Source organism: Patella vulgata, chromosome 6 (assembly GCF_932274485.2).
Source record: "Patella vulgata chromosome 6, xgPatVulg1.2, whole genome shotgun sequence".
NCBI lineage: Eukaryota > Metazoa > Mollusca > Gastropoda > Patellidae > Patella > Patella vulgata.
This window is the reverse complement of record NC_065884.2, coordinates 35,431,573-35,452,395: the sequence shown is the minus strand read 5'-3', so window position 1 is coordinate 35,452,395 and position 20,823 is coordinate 35,431,573. Positions and strand designations below refer to the sequence as shown.

At 33.3% G+C, this 20,823-nt stretch overlaps 1 long non-coding RNA gene across 1 annotated transcript in view; it reads left to right on the top strand.

Moving 5' to 3' along the window:
• Positions 1-20,607, top strand: part of LOC126825415 (uncharacterized) — a 49,879-nt gene extending 29,272 nt beyond the window's left edge. The window contains exons 2-3 of the long non-coding RNA XR_008788664.1: positions 18,989-19,318; positions 20,464-20,607. This is a non-coding gene — a long non-coding RNA (uncharacterized LOC126825415). The remainder of the gene's footprint in view (positions 1-18,988; positions 19,319-20,463) is intronic.
• The last annotated feature ends 216 nt before the right edge of the window (positions 20,608-20,823 follow it).

Here is a 20,823-nt window from a genome sequence, read left to right as displayed (position 1 = left end):
CCTAGATTAATTATTTATTGCTCGATTTGTATAAAACAAAGTTCATATACTCCGTTGTCTCAATTGTCATTTTTTTTGTTACCAATAGAGATATCTGTCGGCACCGGAAGTGGTTTATTTTTACCAAAAACTACAATTTTGACAGTTAGGTACCATTTTTCGAAAGCAAATTTTATCTTTTTAAAAAATTGATATAACTAAAAGAGTGTGCCCTTTAAAGGCGCACAAAATGTTGGGATCGTTTTTTTTAATTTCGATTTCATTTTCGAGCAAATTCGATTAAGAGGTGAAAAAGGGTGTAAAATTGACCTATTTACAACCCATTCAGGCTTTTCAGATTTTAAAATATTTCTACGTAACTTTTATAAACTTGTAGCTATAAACCATACGAAGAAAATGTATGTTAAAATTAGTTTGTAATATAAGCAGTTACCTAGAAATGGCCAATTTTGCAACAGTCACTGTTTTCGTTATTTTGCCTGTAAAATAGTCAATTATTATTACATTTTCACAAAAATGACACCATTCGATTCAAAAAGCAAGTATGCGTCGTATCAAATTGATTACAATTTAAAATTGACACCGGAAGTGACGCCATTTTGTCAAAAAATGCATTTTTAACTTTTAAAATCAATATTTTTTCAACCAAGAATTCTTTAATATGTATTAATAATTTTAACTTTTGGTTTATATTCACATATTAATAAAATTCATAAGGTCATATAGATTTCAAAAAATTGTTTCTAACTTGTTCAGTTGCGGAGAAATAGGCGATTTTCAACATGTCACTTTTCAAGGTTTTTGGTCCATAAAAGTGTCAATTATTATTCGATTTTCATAAAATTTTCACTGTGTGATTCCTAATGCCATTTACAATTTCATACAAGTAATTTAAGATTTTCATTATCGCCGGAAGTAACGTCATTTCGGCAAAAACTGTATTTTTAGCCTTCAAAACAGATATTTTATTCAAATGGGTCTGATTTGTAATGTTTTTAAAATTATGATATTTGATTCCAATCAACAAATCGATTGAACCCATACGATCATACAGATATCAGAAAATGATTTTTAACTTGTACGGTTGCAGAGAAATAGACGGTTTTCTACAAGTCACTTTTCAAGGTTTTTGGTCTATAAAAGTGGCAATTATTATTCGATTTACATAAACATTTTCACCATGTGATGCCTTATGCCATTTCTGATTTCATAAAACTAATTGAACATTTTCATTATCACCGGAAGTACTGTACACTTACATGTAACAAATGTATAAAATGAATTGATATTGATGGATTTGGTTGATTCGGCGTCCATTTTATTTGATGTGTGCAATGCTTGTGTGGAAACCTGTTTAATGGTTTCATTGGTACCGGAAGTGACATATGTTTAGGGTAACGTGGCACCGGTGAAACCGTAATCATAAAAATATTCGATATTAAAAAAAAAAGTAAAAAAACAGTTAAAATCGGTGCTCTTGCAAAAATCGTGATTTCACCGTCGGGTGTTACCGGATCAAAACACCTAAAGTATCGTTTGGTAGCTCGATGAATGGGCTATTGTATGACACACTTTCTGTCTGATTCCTGAAAGCCGGTTCAGTGCTGCTTGCAGGTCTAGTTATTATTATTTTTTTCCGCGGGAGCCTATTTCTCCATGATCGGAAACAGATATCGATCTGGAACCAAATTTTCTATTGGGAAACCATGTGGTGGCTACTCCTTAAAACAATTCTGAAACTTCTGCGCAGACCGGAAGTGGCCGAATTTCGTGCGGTGCATAAAAATGAAAAAAACGGCCGTAGCTTCGTCAATTCTGTACCTATTTTCATACAAATGACATTTTCAGAAACCCTGAGTCTTTTCTCGGACGAAAGCAGTTGAAAATTTCGAAATTTCGAAACTTCGTCGCTGACTTCTAGCGTTCGAAAAATGAAAATTTTTGTTTAAAACACAATTTTTGTTATTTTTCAAAATTTTCAAATTTGAACTACATTTTTGGATACCTGAAGACCATCCGATACCAGAAATATAAGTTTCATTCCGAGTTATCGCCCTTTATTTTTCGATTTTTTTCGAATTTTCTGCCCATTTCCCAACCCTTATATTTTTGGGAAAGGATAAATCGATAGTTCTGAAATTCCTGGAACATAAAGCTATATAGTCAGACCGCTGCATAAAGCAATTTCAAAAACGATCCCGAAACCGGAAGTAGTCGAAATAATGATAGATATTTCGAAAAAAATGCAAAAAATGGGTGTTTTGGGGAAAAACTTGATTTCTCCGTCCAGTATCAATGGATTAAACGAATTAAGCTTTCGTTGAGTGGCCCGAGGAATGGACTGTCGAATGATGCCCAATTTATACGGATACTGTTACCAAGCAGCAAAATATGACAAGCAGAAAATCAAGTATTTTCTGATTTGGAGCGTTTTTGGACGCCTGTATCTTGAAATCTTAACCGCAACTTTTTTTTTAACTTTCTCTATCGAGAGTCCATTCGATAGTCTTGTGAATTATGCCATCCAGTAAGACTTTGAAATGTCTGGAATACGATAAAAAAGGGACTGAAAATCGAAAAAAGTCGAAAAATCGTGAAATTTTGCAAAATGCTCTATTACTTTATTATTTAAAGACATTTTTACAAAAAGATTACAGATTCGGATAGCTGACCTAATTATGATTCTAACGATGTATAATTTGTATTGAGTTATTGAAATTTAATTTTCGATATTTTGACATTTTTGCATTTTTGGCACCTTTGAACATAGGATTTCTCATGGTCATTTTATCTGATCAGATAATGTAATATATCATTACAGAGCCCTGCCGCTATTTAATTGCCCAAACTGGTTATTAAAACTATTCCGACAATAATCTCCATACCGGAAGTATTCAAAAAATGAAAAAAAAAAGGTTAAAAAATTGTCGCTCTTGCGAAAAGCTGGATTTCTCGGTCACATATTACCGGACCGAAAGAAGTAAAGTGTCTTTGGATAGCCCCATTAATGGACTATTATATGGCATCTCAATGGTACGATTTCGATGGTTAGAAAATAAATTGTGGTACGCCGAAAATCTAGTATTTTCCGTTTTTGGAAATCTTTTAGACGGCTTTTTCTCGAAAACGACAACTCCGATTTTTTTAACGCAGAGTCCTATAGGTGGGCTATGGCGTGAGTCCAACAATAAAAGCATTGAAATAACATACGTTGTCCAAAAATAGCCTCAATCTTTGAAAAAAGTTGAAAAATCCTTAGATTACTGAAAATGATCTTCTAATTTTCTCTCTTTGGAAAACAGCTGAATGGATTATTCTGAAACTTCTTGTACAGAAAGTAGGGTAACCAAACAACTTGTTAAAGCTATCCCGACAATGAAAAAAAAAAAAGGGAAGTAGTCGAAAAAAATTCAGATATTTTGAGGAGAAAAAACGTAAAAATTAAAAAAATGGAGATCTTGCGAAAAAAGTGATTACTACGCCAGATTTCACCGAATCAAAACAACTAAAGTGTCATTGGATAGTTCGAACAATGGACAATCTTATGAGATCTAAATGGTAAAAATTCGCGGGTTAGGCAATATATAATGGAACGCTGAAAATCTATTATTTTCCTTTTTGGAGCCTATTCAGACGCTTTTATTTCTTAAACTTCTCTTAGTTCCTTTCTTAAACTTCTGTTACTTAGAGTCCTAACGGTGGTCTATGGTGTGAATCCAAATTTAAAAGCCTCAATATAGTATAAATGGTCCAAAAGGGCCACAATCTTTGAAAAGAAGTCGAAAAATCGTTATATCTGTAAATCTGCTTCTAATGGTATATGCGAGATAAAACTGTCCAATAGATCTTTCTGAAACTTCTGGTACAGGAAAATAAGTTCCAATACCACTTGTTAAATCTATCCCGATAATGATCCGTAAACAGGAAGTAGTCAAATAAATATTCGATATTTAAAAAAAAAAAGACAGTAAAAAAATCAATGCTCTTGCAACAATCGGGATTTCACCGTCGGGTGTGACCGGATCAAAACATCTAAAGTGGCAATTATTATTCGATTTACATAAAAATTTTCACCATGTGATGCCTTATGCCATTTCTGATTTCATAAAACTAATTGAACATTTTCATTATCACCGGAAGTACTGTACACTTACATGTAACAAATGTATAAAATGAATTGATATTGATGGATTTGGTTGATTCGGCGTCCATTTTATTTGATGTGTGCAATGCTTGTGTGGAAACCTGTTTAATGGTTTCATTGGTACCGGAAGTGACATATGTTTAGGGTAACGTGGCACCGGTGAAACCGTAATCATAAAAATATTCGATATTAAAAAAAAAAGTAAAAAAACAGTTAAAATCGGTGCTCTTGCAAAAATCGTGATTTCACCGTCGGCTGTTACCGGATCAAAACACCTAAAGTATCGTTTGGTAGCTCGATGAATGGGCTATTGTATGACACACTTTTTGTCTGATTCCTGAAAGCCGGTTCAGTGCTGCTTGCAGGTCTAGTTATTATTATTTTTTTTCGCCGGAGCCTATTTCTCAGTGCTTGTAACAGATACCCATATGGGACCTAATTTTCTATTGGAAAACCATATGGTGGCTACTTGATAAACTATTTTTGAAACTTCTGCGCAGACCGGAAGTGGCCGAATTTCGTGCGGTGCATAAAAATTAAAAAATGACCGTAGCTTCGTCAATTCTGTACCTATTTTCATACAAATGACATTTTCAGAAACCCTGAGTCTTTGCTAGGACAATAGCAGTTGAAAATTTCGAAATTTCGAAACTTCGTTGCTGACTGCTAGCCTTCTAAAAATGAAAAATGTTATTTAAGAGACAATTTTTGTTATTTTTCAATATTTTCAAATTTGACCTACATTTGTGGATACCTGAAGACCTTCCGATTCCAGAAATATAAGTTTCGTTCTGAGTTATCGCCCTTTATTTTTCGATTTTTTTTTTCGAATTTTCTGCCCATTTCCCAACCCGTATATTTTTGGGAAAGGATAAATCGATATTTCTGAAAGTCCTGGAACATAAAGCTATATAGTCAGACCGCTTGATAAAGCTATTTCGACAAGGATCCTTAAACCGGAAGTGGTCGAAAAAATGTCCGATATTTTGAAGAAAACGCAAAACTGGGTGCTTTTGGGAAAAACATGATTTCTCCACCCGATATCAACGGATTAAAGAAATTAAGGTATCGTTGGGTGGCCCGGGGGTTCGACTGCCATATGATACTCACTTCACACGAATCCTATCAGAGGGCAGCAAAATCAAGTATTTTTGATTTGGAGCGTTTTTGGACGCCTGTATCTCGAAAACTACTCCAAGGATTTTTCTTAAACTTTCCCTATCTAGAGTCCCTCCGGTAGTCTTGTGTATGAATCCATCCAATAAGACATTGAAATGTCTGGAATAGGTAAATTAACGTACTGAAAATCGAAAAAAGTTGAAAAATCGTTAAATTTTGGAAAATGCTCTATTACTTTATTATTTAAACAAATTTTTACAAAAAAAGTTACACATTCAGATAGCTGACCTAATTACGATTCTAGCGATGTATAATATGTATTGAAATATTTAAATTTAATTTTCGATATATTGGCATTTTTGCATTTTTGGCACTATTGAACATAGGATTTCCCAGGGGCATTTTATCTGATCAGGCAATGTAATATATCATTACATAGCCCTGTGGCTATTTGATAAGCCAATCCGGTTATTAAAACTATCCCGACAATAATCTCCATACCGGAAGTATGCAAAAAATGAAGAAAAAAGGTTTTAAAAAATAGCGCTCTTGCGAAAAACTTGATTTCTCCATCAGATGTTAGCAGACCAAAAGAACTAAAGTATTGCTGGATAGCCCCATTAATGGACTATGATATGACATCTGAATGATACGATTTAGATGGTTAGAAAATAAATTATGATACGCCGAAAATCTAGTATCTTCTGTTTTGGGGCATTTTGAGACGCCATTTTCTCGAAAACGAAAACTGCGATTTTTCTTAAACTTCTTTTACTCACAGTCCTATCGGTGGACTATGGCGTGAGTCCGAAAATAAAAGCATTGAAATAATATAAGTGGTCCAAAAAGAGCCTCAATCTTGGAAAGAAGTTGAAAAATCCTTAAATTACTGAAAATGCTCTTCTATTTTTCTTTCTTTGGAATACAGCTGAATGGATTTTTCTGAAACTTCTTGTACAGAAGGTTAGGTAACCAAACAACTTGTTAAAACTACCCCGACAATGTTCCAACAACCGGAAGTAGTCGAAAAAATATCCGATATTTTGAGAAAAAACCCCCCTAAAAAGTAAAAAAAATGATGATCTTGCGAAAAAAGGTATTACTACGTAAGATTTCACCGAATCAAAACAACTAAAGTGTCATTGGAGGGCCCGAACAACGGACGATCGGTATGACATCTAAATGGTAAAAATTCACGGGTTAGGCAATATATTATATGAAACGCTGAAAATCTATTATTTTCCTTTTTGGAGCCTATTCATCCGCTTTTATCTCGAAAACTTCTCTTATTTCCTTTCTTAAACTTCTGTTACTTAGAGTCCTAACGGTGGTCTATGGTGTGAATCCAAATTCAAAAGTCTCAATAATGACAATATAGTATAAATGGTCCAAAAGGGCCACAATCTTTGAAAAAGTCGAAAAATCGTTATATCTGTAAATCTGCTTCTAATGGTATAATGGAGGTAAAACTGTCCAATGGATCTTTCTAAAACTTCCCATACCACTTGTTAAATCTATCCCGATAATGATCCGTAAACAGGAAGTAGTCAAACAAATATTCGATAATTAAAAAAAATAAGACAGTAATAAAATCAGTACTCTTGCAACAATCGGGATTTCACCGTCGGGTGTGACCGGATCAAAACATCTAAAGTATCGTTTGGTAGCTCGATAAATGGCCTATTGTATGACACATTTCCTGTCTAATTCCTGAAAGCTGGTTCAGTGCTGCTTGCAGGTCTAGTTATTATTATTATGATTTACCGCGGAAGCCTATTTCTCCATGATCGGAAACAGATATCGATCTGGAACCAAATTGTCTTTCGGGAAACCATGTGGTGGTTACTTGATACTTGAAACTTCTGCGCTGACTGGAAGTGGCCGAATTTTGAATGGTAGCAATAAAATGAAATGAAATGAAATGGGGTTTAACGTCCTACTGTTCTGCTCCTAACCTGGGCTAATGAAGACGGGCATACGCCATACAGTGTGCTATGAGGGAAATTTTGCCCGGGCAGCGGCACTATCGCCTACTCTTATATCGAATTCCAACTGCCAAGGGATCTTTTACGTGCATTCCAATGTATTCATGGGACCTCGATTTTTCGTCTCATCCGAAGGACTAGACAGCTGTCCTTGTCAGGCCCTCCGTCCTGCATCACTGACAAGGGGGAACCACGCCGGAAAATGGTAGCAATAAACAAAAAGCGGCCGTGGTTTTGCTAATTCTTTACCTATATTAAAACAATTCACATTTTTGGAAACCCTGAATCTTTTCCGAGACAATGGCTATCTCACATTTTTCAATCTCGAACATTCATCTATGGCTTTTGTCGTTCGAAATTTGAAAATTTTAAGTATTTACAAAAAACTTTTTTATTTATGAATATTTTTTAGTCGTATTTTAAACAAAATTAAGGAGTCATCTGACTTGGGCAAAAATTTGAAATTTTTTTGTCTCAGTAATTTTCCTTGGCCGCCATTGGCGAATTCGTTTTTTCAGTCCTAGATTAATTATTTATTGCTCGATTTGTATAAAACAAAGTTCATATACTCCGTTGTCTCAATTGTCATTTTTTTGTTACCGATAGAGTTATCTGTCGGCACCGGAAGTGGCTTAATTTTACCAAAAACTACGATTTTGACAGTTAGGTACCATTTTTCGAAAGCAAATATTATTTTTTTAAAAAACTGATATAACTAAAAGAGTGTGCCCTTTAAAGGCGCACAAAATGTTTGGCTCGGTATTTTTAATTTCGATTTCATTTTCGAGCAAATTTGATTAATAGGTGAAAAAAGGTGTAAAATTGACCTATTTACAACCCATTCAGGCTTTTCAGATTATAAAATATTTCTACGTAACATTTATAAACTTGTAGCTATAATCCATACGAAGAAAATGTATGTTAAAATTAGTTTGTAATATAAGCAGTTACCTAGAATTTGCACAAGTCACTGTTTTCGTTATTTTGCCTGTAAAATAGTCAATTATTATTGGATTTTCACAAAAGTGACTCCATTTGATTCAAAAAGCAAGTATGCGTGGTATCAAATTGATTACAATAAAAATGCATTTTTAACTTTTAAAATCAATATTTTTTTCAACAAGAATTATTTAATATGTATTAATAATTTTAACTTTTGGTTTACATTCACATTTTAATAAAATTCATACGGTCATGTAGATTTTACAAAATTGTTTCTAACTTGTTCAGTTGCGGAGAAATAGGTGATTTTCAACAGGTCACTTTTCAAGGTTTTTGGTCCATAAAAGTGTCAATTATTATTCGATTTTCATAAAATCTTCACTGTGTGATACCTAATGCCATTTACGATATCATACAAGTAATTTGGCAAAAACTGTATTTTTGGCCTTCAAAACAGATATTTTATTCAAATGAGTCTGGTGTGTAATGTTTTTAAAATTATGATATTTGATTCCAATCAACAAATAGATTGAACCCATACGATCATACAGATACCAAAACATGGTTTCTAGCTTATACGGTTGCAGAGAAATAGACGGTTTTCTACAAGTCACTTTTCAAGGTTTTTGGTCTATAAAAGTGGCAATTATTATTCGATGTAAATAAAATTTTCACTATGTGATGCCTTATGTCATTTCTGATTTGGTTGATTCGGCGTCCATTTTATTTGATGGGTGCAATGCTTACGTGGAAACCCGTTTAATGGTTTCTTTGGTACCGGAAATGACATATGTTTAGGGTAACGTGGCATCGGTGAACCCAGTCATTATGGCATCGCTGTTCTAGTTATTATTATTATTATTCAAATTCCATTTTGTTTAGATCTCAGTAACTGCTTGTCGCATCGTTTCGATTTCTTCGGTTTTACAGGTTAGTGGGTGTGACTTAGAGGATAAAGCTATTTTGAACGTTCTGCGACAATGCGAAATATCCGAAATCACCGAAGCTATCGTTTTTAAAAATATTGCAGTAATTTTATCAATAATCGTTGGATTTTAACTGTTGATACATTTTGGCATGGCCAGAGACAGGGCACATCGCTACGCTACTTTTGATTTTTGATTTTCGACAAATCTTCGCAGATATTAGGCGCCAAATTTAGAAAATTTAAATTTTTAGAAAAAACGTTTTTATTTATGAATATCTTTTAGTCGTGTTTTACACAGAATTAAAGAGCCATCTGACTTGAGCAAAAATGTGAAATTTTTTTGTCTCAGTAATTTTCCTTGGCCGCCATTGGCTAATTCTGTTTTTCAGTCCTAGATTAATTATTGATTGTCCGATTTGTATAAACCAAAGTTCATATGCTCTGTTGTCTCAATTGTCATTTTTTTGTTACCGATAGAGTTATCTGTCGGCACCGGAAGTGGCTTAATTTTACCAAAAACTACAATTTTGACAGTTTATTTACCATTTTTCGAAAGCAAATATTATTTTTTTAAAAAACTGATATAACTAAAAGAGTGTGCCCTTTAAAGGCGCACAAAATGTTGGGCTCGGTATTTTTAATTTCGATTTCATTTTCGAGCAAATTTGATTAATAGGTGAAAAAAGGTGTAATATTGACCTATTTACAACCCATTCAGGCTTTTGTTACCGGTACAGTTATCTGTCGGCACCAGAAGTGACACAATTTTACCAAAAACTACAATTTTTACATGTACCATTTTTCGAAAGCAAATATTATTTTTTAAAAAACTGATATAACTAAAAGAGTGTGGCCTTTAAAGGGCAAATTCCATTAAGAGGTGAAAAAAAGGTCTAAAATTGACCTATTTACAACCCATTCAGGCTTTTCAGAGTTTACAATATGTCTACGTAACTTGTATAAACTTGTAGCTATAATCCATACGAAGAAAATGTATGTGAAAATTAATTTGTAATATAAGCAATTGCCTAGAAATGGGCAATTTTGTATAAGTCACTGTGTTCGTTATTTTGCCTGTAAAATAGTCAATTATTATTGGATTTTCATAAAAGTGACATCATTTCATTCAAAAAGCAAGTATGCGTCATATCAAATTGGTTACAATTTAAAATTGACACCGGAAGTGACGCCATATTGCCAAAAACTGCATTTTTAACTTTTAAAATCAATATTTTTTTTCAACTGAGAATTATTTAATATGCATTAATTAATTTAACTTTTGGTTTAAATTCTCATATTAATGAAATTCATACGGTCATATAGATATCATAAAAGTTTCTAACTTGTTCGGTTGCGGAAAATAGACTGTTTTCTACAAGTCACTTTTGAAGGTTTTTGGTTCATAAAAGTGTTAATTTCTTATTCGATTTTCATAAAATTATCATCATGTGATGCCTAATGTCTTAGATGATGTTATAAAACTAATTTAACATTTTTTAGTATCACCAGAAAAAATGTCATTTTGAAAAAAATTGTATTTATAGCCTTCAAAACAGATATTTTATTCAAATGAGTCTGATTTGTAACGTTTTTTAAAATTATGATATGCCTAATGTCTTAGATGATGTTATAAAACTAATTTCACATTTTTAGTATCACCAGAAATAATGTCATTTTGGAAAAAAATGTATTTTTAACCTTTAAAACAGATATTTTATTCAAATGGGTCTGATTTGTATTTATTGTATTTATAGCCTTCAAAACAGATATTTTATTCAAATGAGTCTGATTTGTAACGTTTTTTAAAATTATGATATGCCTAATGTCTTAGATGATGTTATAAAACTAATTTCACATTTTTAGTATCACCAGAAATAATGTCATTTTGGAAAAAAATGTATTTTTAACCTTTAAAACAGATATTTTATTCAAATGGGTCTGATTTGTAAAGTTTTTAAAATTATGATATTTGATTCCAATCAACAAATCGAATGAACCTATACGACCATACAGATACCACAAAATGTCCGATATTTCGAAAAAAAAACGTAAAAAATGGGTGTTTTGGGGAAAAACTCGATTTCGATTTCTCCGTCCAATATCATTGGATTAAATAAATTAATGTATCGTTGGGCGGCAGAAGGATTGGACTATCGTATGATTCCTAATTCATACGGATACTATGACAAGGCAGCAAAATATGGCACGTTGAAAAACAAGTATTTTCTGTTTTGGAGCGTTTTTGGACCTACAAATATTTTTTTAATTTTCTCCATCGAGAGTCCATTCGACAGTCTTGTGCATGAAGCCATCCAATAAGACTTTGAAATGTCTGGGATAGGATAAAAAAAAGGAACTGAAAATCGAAAAAAAGTAGAAAAATCGTGAAATTTTGGAAAATGCTCTATTACTTTATTATTTAAACAGATTTTTACAAAAAGTCTACACATTCAGATAGCTGACCTATTTGCGATTCTAACGATGTATAATATGTATTGAAATATTAAAATTTAATTTTCGACATTTTGACATTTTTGCATTTTTGGCACTTTTAAACATAAAATTTCTCAGGGGCATTTTATCTGATCAGATAATGTAAAATATCATTACAGAGCCCTGTGGCTATTTAATTACCAAAACCGGTTATCAAAACTATCCCGACAATAATCTCCATACCGGAAGTATTCAAAAACTGAAGAAAAGGGTTAAAAAAAATTGGCGCTCTTGCGAAAAACTTGATTTCTCCATCAGATATTAGTGGACCAAAAGAACTAAAGTGTCGAATGAACCCATACGATCATACAGATACCACAAAATGGTTTCTAACTTGTACAGTTGCAGAGAAATACACGATTTTCTACAAGGCACTTTTCAAGGTTTTTGGTCTATAAAAGTGTCAAATATTATTCGATTTACATAAAAAATTTCAGCATGTGATGATGCTATTTCTGATTTCATAAACTAATTTAAGATTTTCATTATCACCGGAAGTATTGTAACATCACTTACATGTAAACAAATGTATAAAATGAATTGATTGCTGGATTTGGTTGATTCTGCGTCCATTTTATTTCATGTGTGCAATGCTTATGTGGAAACCTGTTTAACGGTTTCTTTGGTACCGAAAGTGACATAAGTTCAAGGGTAACGTGGCACCGATGAAACCCTTCATTACTGCATCGCTGTTCCAGTTATTATTATTATTATTATTATTCAAATTCCATTTTGATTAGATCTCAGCAACTGCTTGTCGCATCGTTTCGATTTCTTCGGTTTTACTGGAAAGTGGGTGTGACTTAGAGGATAAAGCTATTTTTAACGTTCTGCGACAATGCGAAATATCCGAAATCACCGAAGCTATCGTTTTTAAAAATATTGCAGTAATTTTATCAATAATCGTTGGATTTTAACTGTTGATACATTTTGGCATGGCCAGAGACAGGGCACATCGCTACGCTACTTTTGATTTTTGATTTTCGACAAATCTTCGCAGATATTAGGCGCCAAATTTAGAAAATTTAAATTTTTAGAAAAAACGTTTTTATTTATGAATATCTTTTAGTCGTGTTTTACACAGAATTAAAGAGCCATCTGACTTGAGCAAAAATGTGAAATTTTTTTGTCTCAGTAATTTTCCTTGGCCGCCATTGGCTAATTCTGTTTTTCAGTCCTAGATTAATTATTGATTGTCCGATTTGTATAAACCAAAGTTCATATGCTCTGTTGTCTCAATTGTCATTTTTTTGTTACCGATAGAGTTATCTGTCGGCACCGGAAGTGGCTTAATTTTACCAAAAACTACAATTTTGACAGTTTATTTACCATTTTTCGAAAGCAAATATTATTTTTTTAAAAAACTGATATAACTAAAAGAGTGTGCCCTTTAAAGGCGCACAAAATGTTGGGCTCGGTATTTTTAATTTCGATTTCATTTTCGAGCAAATTTGATTAATAGGTGAAAAAAGGTGTAATATTGACCTATTTACAACCCATTCAGGCTTTTGTTACCGGTACAGTTATCTGTCGGCACCAGAAGTGACACAATTTTACCAAAAACTACAATTTTTACATGTACCATTTTTCGAAAGCAAATATTATTTTTTAAAAAACTGATATAACTAAAAGAGTGTGGCCTTTAAAGGGCAAATTCCATTAAGAGGTGAAAAAAAGGTCTAAAATTGACCTATTTACAACCCATTCAGGCTTTTCAGAGTTTACAATATGTCTACGTAACTTGTATAAACTTGTAGCTATAATCCATACGAAGAAAATGTATGTGAAAATTAATTTGTAATATAAGCAATTGCCTAGAAATGGGCAATTTTGTATAAGTCACTGTGTTCGTTATTTTGCCTGTAAAATAGTCAATTATTATTGGATTTTCATAAAAGTGACATCATTTCATTCAAAAAGCAAGTATGCGTCATATCAAATTGGTTACAATTTAAAATTGACACCGGAAGTGACGCCATATTGCCAAAAACTGCATTTTTAACTTTTAAAATCAATATTTTTTTTCAACTGAGAATTATTTAATATGCATTAATTAATTTAACTTTTGGTTTAAATTCTCATATTAATGAAATTCATACGGTCATATAGATATCATAAAAGTTTCTAACTTGTTCGGTTGCGGAAAATAGACTGTTTTCTACAAGTCACTTTTGAAGGTTTTTGGTTCATAAAAGTGTTAATTTCTTATTCGATTTTCATAAAATTATCATCATGTGATGCCTAATGTCTTAGATGATGTTATAAAACTAATTTAACATTTTTTAGTATCACCAGAAAAAATGTCATTTTGAAAAAAATTGTATTTATAGCCTTCAAAACAGATATTTTATTCAAATGAGTCTGATTTGTAACGTTTTTTAAAATTATGATATGCCTAATGTCTTAGATGATGTTATAAAACTAATTTCACATTTTTAGTATCACCAGAAATAATGTCATTTTGGAAAAAAATGTATTTTTAACCTTTAAAACAGATATTTTATTCAAATGGGTCTGATTTGTATTTATTGTATTTATAGCCTTCAAAACAGATATTTTATTCAAATGAGTCTGATTTGTAACGTTTTTTTAAATTATGATATGCCTAATGTCTTAGATGATGTTATAAAACTAATTTCACATTTTTAGTATCACCAGAAATAATGTCATTTTGGAAAAAAATGTATTTTTAACCTTTAAAACAGATATTTTATTCAAATGGGTCTGATTTGTAAAGTTTTTAAAATTATGATATTTGATTCCAATCAACAAATCGAATGAACCTATACGATCATACAGATACCACAAAATGTCCGATATTTCGAAAAAAAAACGTAAAAAATGGGTGTTTTGGGGAAAAACTCGATTTCGATTTCTCCGTCCAATATCATTGGATTAAATAAATTAATGTATCGTTGGGCGGCAGAAGGATTGGACTATCGTATGATTCCTAATTCATACGGATACTATGACAAGGCAGCAAAATATGGCACGTTGAAAAACAAGTATTTTCTGTTTTGGAGCGTTTTTGGACCTACAAATTTTTTTTTTAATTTTCTCCATCGAGAGTCCATTCGACAGTCTTGTGTATGAAGCCATCCAATAAGACTTTGAAATGTCTGGGATAGGATAAAAAAAAGGAACTGAAAATCGAAAAAAAGTAGAAAAATCGTGAAATTTTGGAAAATGCTCTATTACTTTATTATTTAAACAGATTTTTACAAAAAGTCTACACATTCAGATAGCTGACCTATTTGCGATTCTAACGATGTATAATATGTATTGAAATATTAAAATTTAATTTTCGACATTTTGACATTTTTGCATTTTTGGCACTTTTAAACATAAAATTTCTCAGGGGCATTTTATCTGATCAGATAATGTAAAATATCATTACAGAGCCCTGTGGCTATTTAATTACCAAAACCGGTTATCAAAACTATCCCGACAATAATCTCCATACCGGAAGTATTCAAAAACTGAAGAAAAGGGTTAAAAAAAATTGGCGCTCTTGCGAAAAACTTGATTTCTCCATCAGATATTAGTGGACCAAAAGAACTAAAGTGTCGAATGAACCCATACGATCATACAGATACCACAAAATGGTTTCTAACTTGTACAGTTGCAGAGAAATACACGATTTTCTACAAGGCACTTTTCAAGGTTTTTGGTCTATAAAAGTGTCAAATATTATTCGATTTACATAAAAAATTTCAGCATGTGATGATGCTATTTCTGATTTCATAAACTAATTTAAGATTTTCATTATCACCGGAAGTATTGTAACATCACTTACATGTAAACAAATGTATAAAATGAATTGATTGCTGGATTTGGTTGATTCTGCGTCCATTTTATTTCATGTGTGCAATGCTTATGTGGAAACCTGTTTAACGGTTTCTTTGGTACCGAAAGTGACATAAGTTCAAGGGTAACGTGGCACCGATGAAACCCTTCATTACTGCATCGCTGTTCCAGTTATTATTATTATTATTATTCAAATTCCATTTTGATTAGATCTCAGCAACTGCTTGTCGCATCGTTTCGATTTCTTCGGTTTTACTGGAAAGTGGGTGTGACTTAGAGGATAAAGCTATTTTTAACGTTCTGCGACAATGCGAAATATCCGAAATCACCGAAGTTATCGTTTTTAAAAATATTGCAGTAATTTTTACAATAATGGTTGGATTTTAACTTTCAATACATTTTGGCATAGCTGGAGACATGGCACATAGCTGCGCTACTTTTGATTTTTGATTTTCGGCAAATCTTTGCAGATATTTGGCGCCAAATTTAGAAAATTTAAATTTTTACAAAAAACTTGATTATTTATGAATATGTTTTGGCCCTGTTTTACAAAGAATTAAAGAGTCATCTGATTTGAGCAAAAATGTGAATTTATTTTGTCTAAGTAATTTTCCTTGGTCGCCATTGGCTAATTCTATTTTTCAGTGCTAGATTAATTATTTATTGTTCGATTTGTATAAAACAAAGTTCATATGCTCTGTTGTCTCAATTGTCATTTTTTTTTTGTTATCGATAGAGTTATCTGTCGGCACCGGAAGTGGCGTAATTTTACCAAAAACTACAATTTTGACAGTTCGTTACCACTTTTCGAAAGCAAATATTATTTTTTTAAAAGTCATATAACTAAAAGAGTGTTTCCTTTAAAGGCGCAAAAAACTGTGAGCTTAGTTTTTTTTAATTTCAATTTCATTTTCGAGCAAATTCGATTAAGAGGGGGGGGGGGGAAAGGTGTAAAATTGACCTATTTACAACCCAATCACGGGCCTGTTTCACGGAATTTTAACTAAGATAAAATCTAGATTTTAGTAATTTGATTGGATAATATTAGATTGATTTTAGTGCTTAGCCAATCAAAATTGAAGTATCTACTAAAATTTGGATTTTATCTTTAGTTAAAATTTCGTGAAACAGGCCCCAGGCTTTTACGTAACTTTTCTAAACTTCTAGCTATTATCCATACGAAGAAAATGTATGTTAAAATTAGTTTGTAATATGAGCAGTCCCTTTTTACGCTATTTTGCCGGTAAAAGAGTCAATTATTATTGAATTTTCATAGAAGTGACACCTTTTGATGCACAATGTCAATTTTGACTAGGTCAAACCAATTTGACAGTTTAAATGTCACCTGAAATGACGTAGTTTGGGCAAAACTGTATTCAAAGCCTTCGAAACAAATAATTTATTCATATCAGTCAACTAATAGAATGAATCCTTACGATCATATAGATAACTCAAAATGGTTTCTAACTTGTTCAGTTGCGGAGAAATAGACGTTTTTCAACAAGTCACTTTTCAAGGTGTTTGGTCCATAAAGGTGTCAAATATACTATTCAAAAAAAGTAGGGGATATTTGATTTTGGGGGCATAATACTAAAATATGCAAATGACTACGAAAAAAGTCACTATAGAACCTAACAGAAGAAACATTTCCAGTTACATGTGACGCCCAAACGCACCAATAGCTACCGCATGGAATGCAGGTGATGCTTGGGATCATCATGGGGGTCCAACCCAAGATTTGCACGACTCTGACTTTGAATGTTACAGTCATTGTGGCATTGAATTCCAGGGTGGAAACATCAGTTTAATTGTTTTAGTGACCAGAAAACAAATTTTGATATGCGTCGGCTTACCCAAAATGAAAGGTTACGTGCCCTTGGCATGCTACAGATCGGCACAACACAGGCGGTTGTGGCGCGGACGATGAATGTTTCTCAGTCTGTCATAAGCAGGCTATGGTCCAGATACCGTGATATACAATCTGTACAGGACAGACCACGCTCAGGTCGACCAAGGGCGACAACTCAAGCCTAGGATCGATTTATCCGTACCTTGGCCTTGAGAAATCGTGTCATCACAGCAAATCAGATCAGCGCTCGTCTTCAAACAGACACTGGTGTGAGAGTGAGTGGCCAGACGATTCGGAATCGACTGCATAGGGGTCACCTTCGCGCCCGACGTCCTCGCGTGATCCCTTGTTTGAGAGATCATCACATTCAGGCAAGACGTCGTTGGTGTAGGGATCGTCAACACTGAGATAATCGACGCTGGAGCAATGTGATGTTTTCAGATGAGTCAAGGTTCACTGTTGATTTTTTGGACAGCCGTAGGAGGATGTGGCGTCGTCGAAACGAGCGCTTCCAAGACGTTAACGTCATCAGACATGATCGATTTGGGGGTGGTTCTGTTATGGTGTGGGGAGGCATCACTGTTGCTGGAAGAACGGCTTTACATGTTGTTGCAGGGCGTGTTACAGGCCAGTACTACCGGGACAACATCTTGGCAGTCCATGTTGTGCCGTTCGCACGACGTCATGGCCGCCGTTTCATCTTCCAGGATGACAACGCAAGATGTCACAGGGCCAGGATCGTTACAGGTTACCTCCAACAACAGAACATCACCACATTACCTTGGCCAGCACTGAGTCCCGACCTCTCCCCCATCGAGCATGTCTGGGACATGCTTGGACAGAGGTTACGTCAACGTCAACAACGTCCTGCCAATGTCCAAGAACTTGCTGCTGCGTTGCAACAGGAATGGGACAATCTGGACCAAAATGACCTTAGACGTCTCATTAGGAGTATGCCACGTCGGATCAATGCTTGTTTGGCAAACAGAGGAGGATTTACCCGTTACTGACTTGGTTGTGATGCTGTGGTAACTTTGCTGTTTGACCCCGGGTATCATTTTACCCTTATAATGGTCAGTCTGTGACTTACTTAGTCTAACGATCATTTGGAATAAATCGATGAATGTGAACTTCATTTCATTTTGTGATTTGTTTCTTCGTCAGTTTCATTAGGTGACTTTAATAACATTTAAAAATCAAATATCCCCTACTTTTTTTGAATAGTATATTATTAAATTTTCATAAAATTTTCACTGTGCAAAACCTAATGCCATTTACGATTTCATAATATAAAATTTCATTATCACAGGAAGTACCGTCATTTTGGCAAAAACTGTATTTTTAGCCTCTAAAACAAATACTTGTTTGACGCAAGTGATAATCATTATTCGTATAAAATTATGATATTTGATTCCTACGGACAAATAGTATTAAACAATACGATCATATTGATATCAAAAAATTGTTCGTACACGTAGAATACCCTACTGAATGATAATCAAAAGATAACTGTTTCGGTGCAATTTCTTTTGGGTTAGGCTTTATTTGAGCTAATTTAACTAGCCTGATATTAGAAGACAAAAACATGAACAACATGTTTCGATTTACTAAAAAAAAAACATGTTTTCATAGCCAAAACGAAACAATAAAAATTTCCATAACACGTTATATTGCAATCACCGTAAATTTCATTAATAATTTTTTCATATTATATATTTCAGAAAAGGATGCCAATCATCATGACGAAACGATGGAAGAGTTTTTTGATCTGGACGAAATATTTGGATATCACGTTTCAGACTCTAAAGATGCCCCTACTCAGAGCAACAACAAGCTGAGTGTCAAAATAAGTATTCAAGATACAACCACAAAACAACCACCAACTAGAACAACAACAACCACAACGACAACTAAACCACCAAAAAACAATGACGTGAAAACAGATACTGACGATGAGGATGTTGACGTCATATCAGGGGCTGGATCTGGATCTGGGATGGATGAGGATGAAAACCAAAAGAAAAACAATGAAACTGTTTTAACTTTTCTTGGTAAGTGTGCAGGCTTATTTAATTCTTTTAGGCCCAAGTGGTTAAGTTTTTAAATAATTTCTTGTTTTATGATATTTTATAAATGATTTAGTTTGGTTAGGGTATCCACAAGTTTTACACATTTTGCTGAAGGGGATAGAGGTGGGACTTGAACGTTCCGATGATCGATAAAGAGGTAAATTATTTTCAATACGAAAAAAGACAAAGAAGTTAAATTATTCTTGAAATCTGTATTTTCGTATTTTTTTTTTTTTTCGTCCATTCCGTTTTTTGAAATCTTCGTTACGCATCTATCGTAACAATGATTATATTTGGAACGTGTTTAACCAGTACTATCACACATGGGAAAGAACTTATATAGGCTTTGCCTGTTGTTCAATCCTTTTCAAACGAATAAAATATTGTTTAAACTAAACACATGGCTGACACCAATATTGTCCTTTAACGTATACTAGTCCTGGAGATATCAGTAATTACCCAAAACAAATTGCAAAAGTTCAACCCTCTACGGATGTATCTAAAATATATAAAAAAATCGCCGTCGGTAGAACCTGCCATTTTTGATATACAGGTAAAACAAATGTGTCACTATAGTAACGTTAAACTAAGGCCTCGGCGGGCTTCCGTAGTTGATTAATTCGTAGCCGGAAGTAGCAGACGACACTAGCTGATATCAACAAAACGTCTTAGGCAGAGCAGAAATCGCAGAAATCAACCTAATACTTCCAATAATATAATAATAGATGAAATAATACTTATTTAGTTCAAAAAGTAAGTAGTAAGATTCCTAATTATATTGAATTTCAGTAATTATTTCAATTCAGACTCACACGATTAAGCAATGTACTTCAATTAGCCTAGGCCTTGGCAACGTATCGTTAAATTTGATGCATGCATATCAATTAATGAATTTCCTTTCAAACCTATCATTCTAAATTTAAAATAATTTATATTCAATAGATATGCGTTTAATTTATGTCAAATTTTATCGTCAGATTTAGGCAAACACTAGTAATTAGTCGTTTTAATGACGTGATGAAGCCTTTATCGTGAAAAAATCTATGGAAGCCCAGTGACGACATAAATGCTCGTTTATTTATCAAGTAAATTCTCTACTTAAAGAGTTTTTTCTTTCTTTTTTTTAGTGAGCGGTATCTTTTGTGAAAAGCGTTTAGACGACGACCAACCAGTAGTAATTCTTGGCAGAAGGATTGTGAAACTATAAACTTGATTAGTGAAAAGCTAAATCTTTCTACTAACGTCACCCCACAACAAGCTGTACATAGGGGCTGTAGGCGTAACTTCTGTAGACAAAAGGAGTTCCGACGTTCCCAGCATAGTGGCAATTTATCTGAAGCGTATAGAAGGCTTCGGTCAGAAGAAGACGGGTTCGATGTTGAAAAACGTTGTCTTTTTTGTCAACAGAATGCCAAACTTAGCGGGAATAAAAGAGGTTTTGAAGTTATTCCTGTTCGGACATTTGATTTTCAAAATACTGTTAGAGA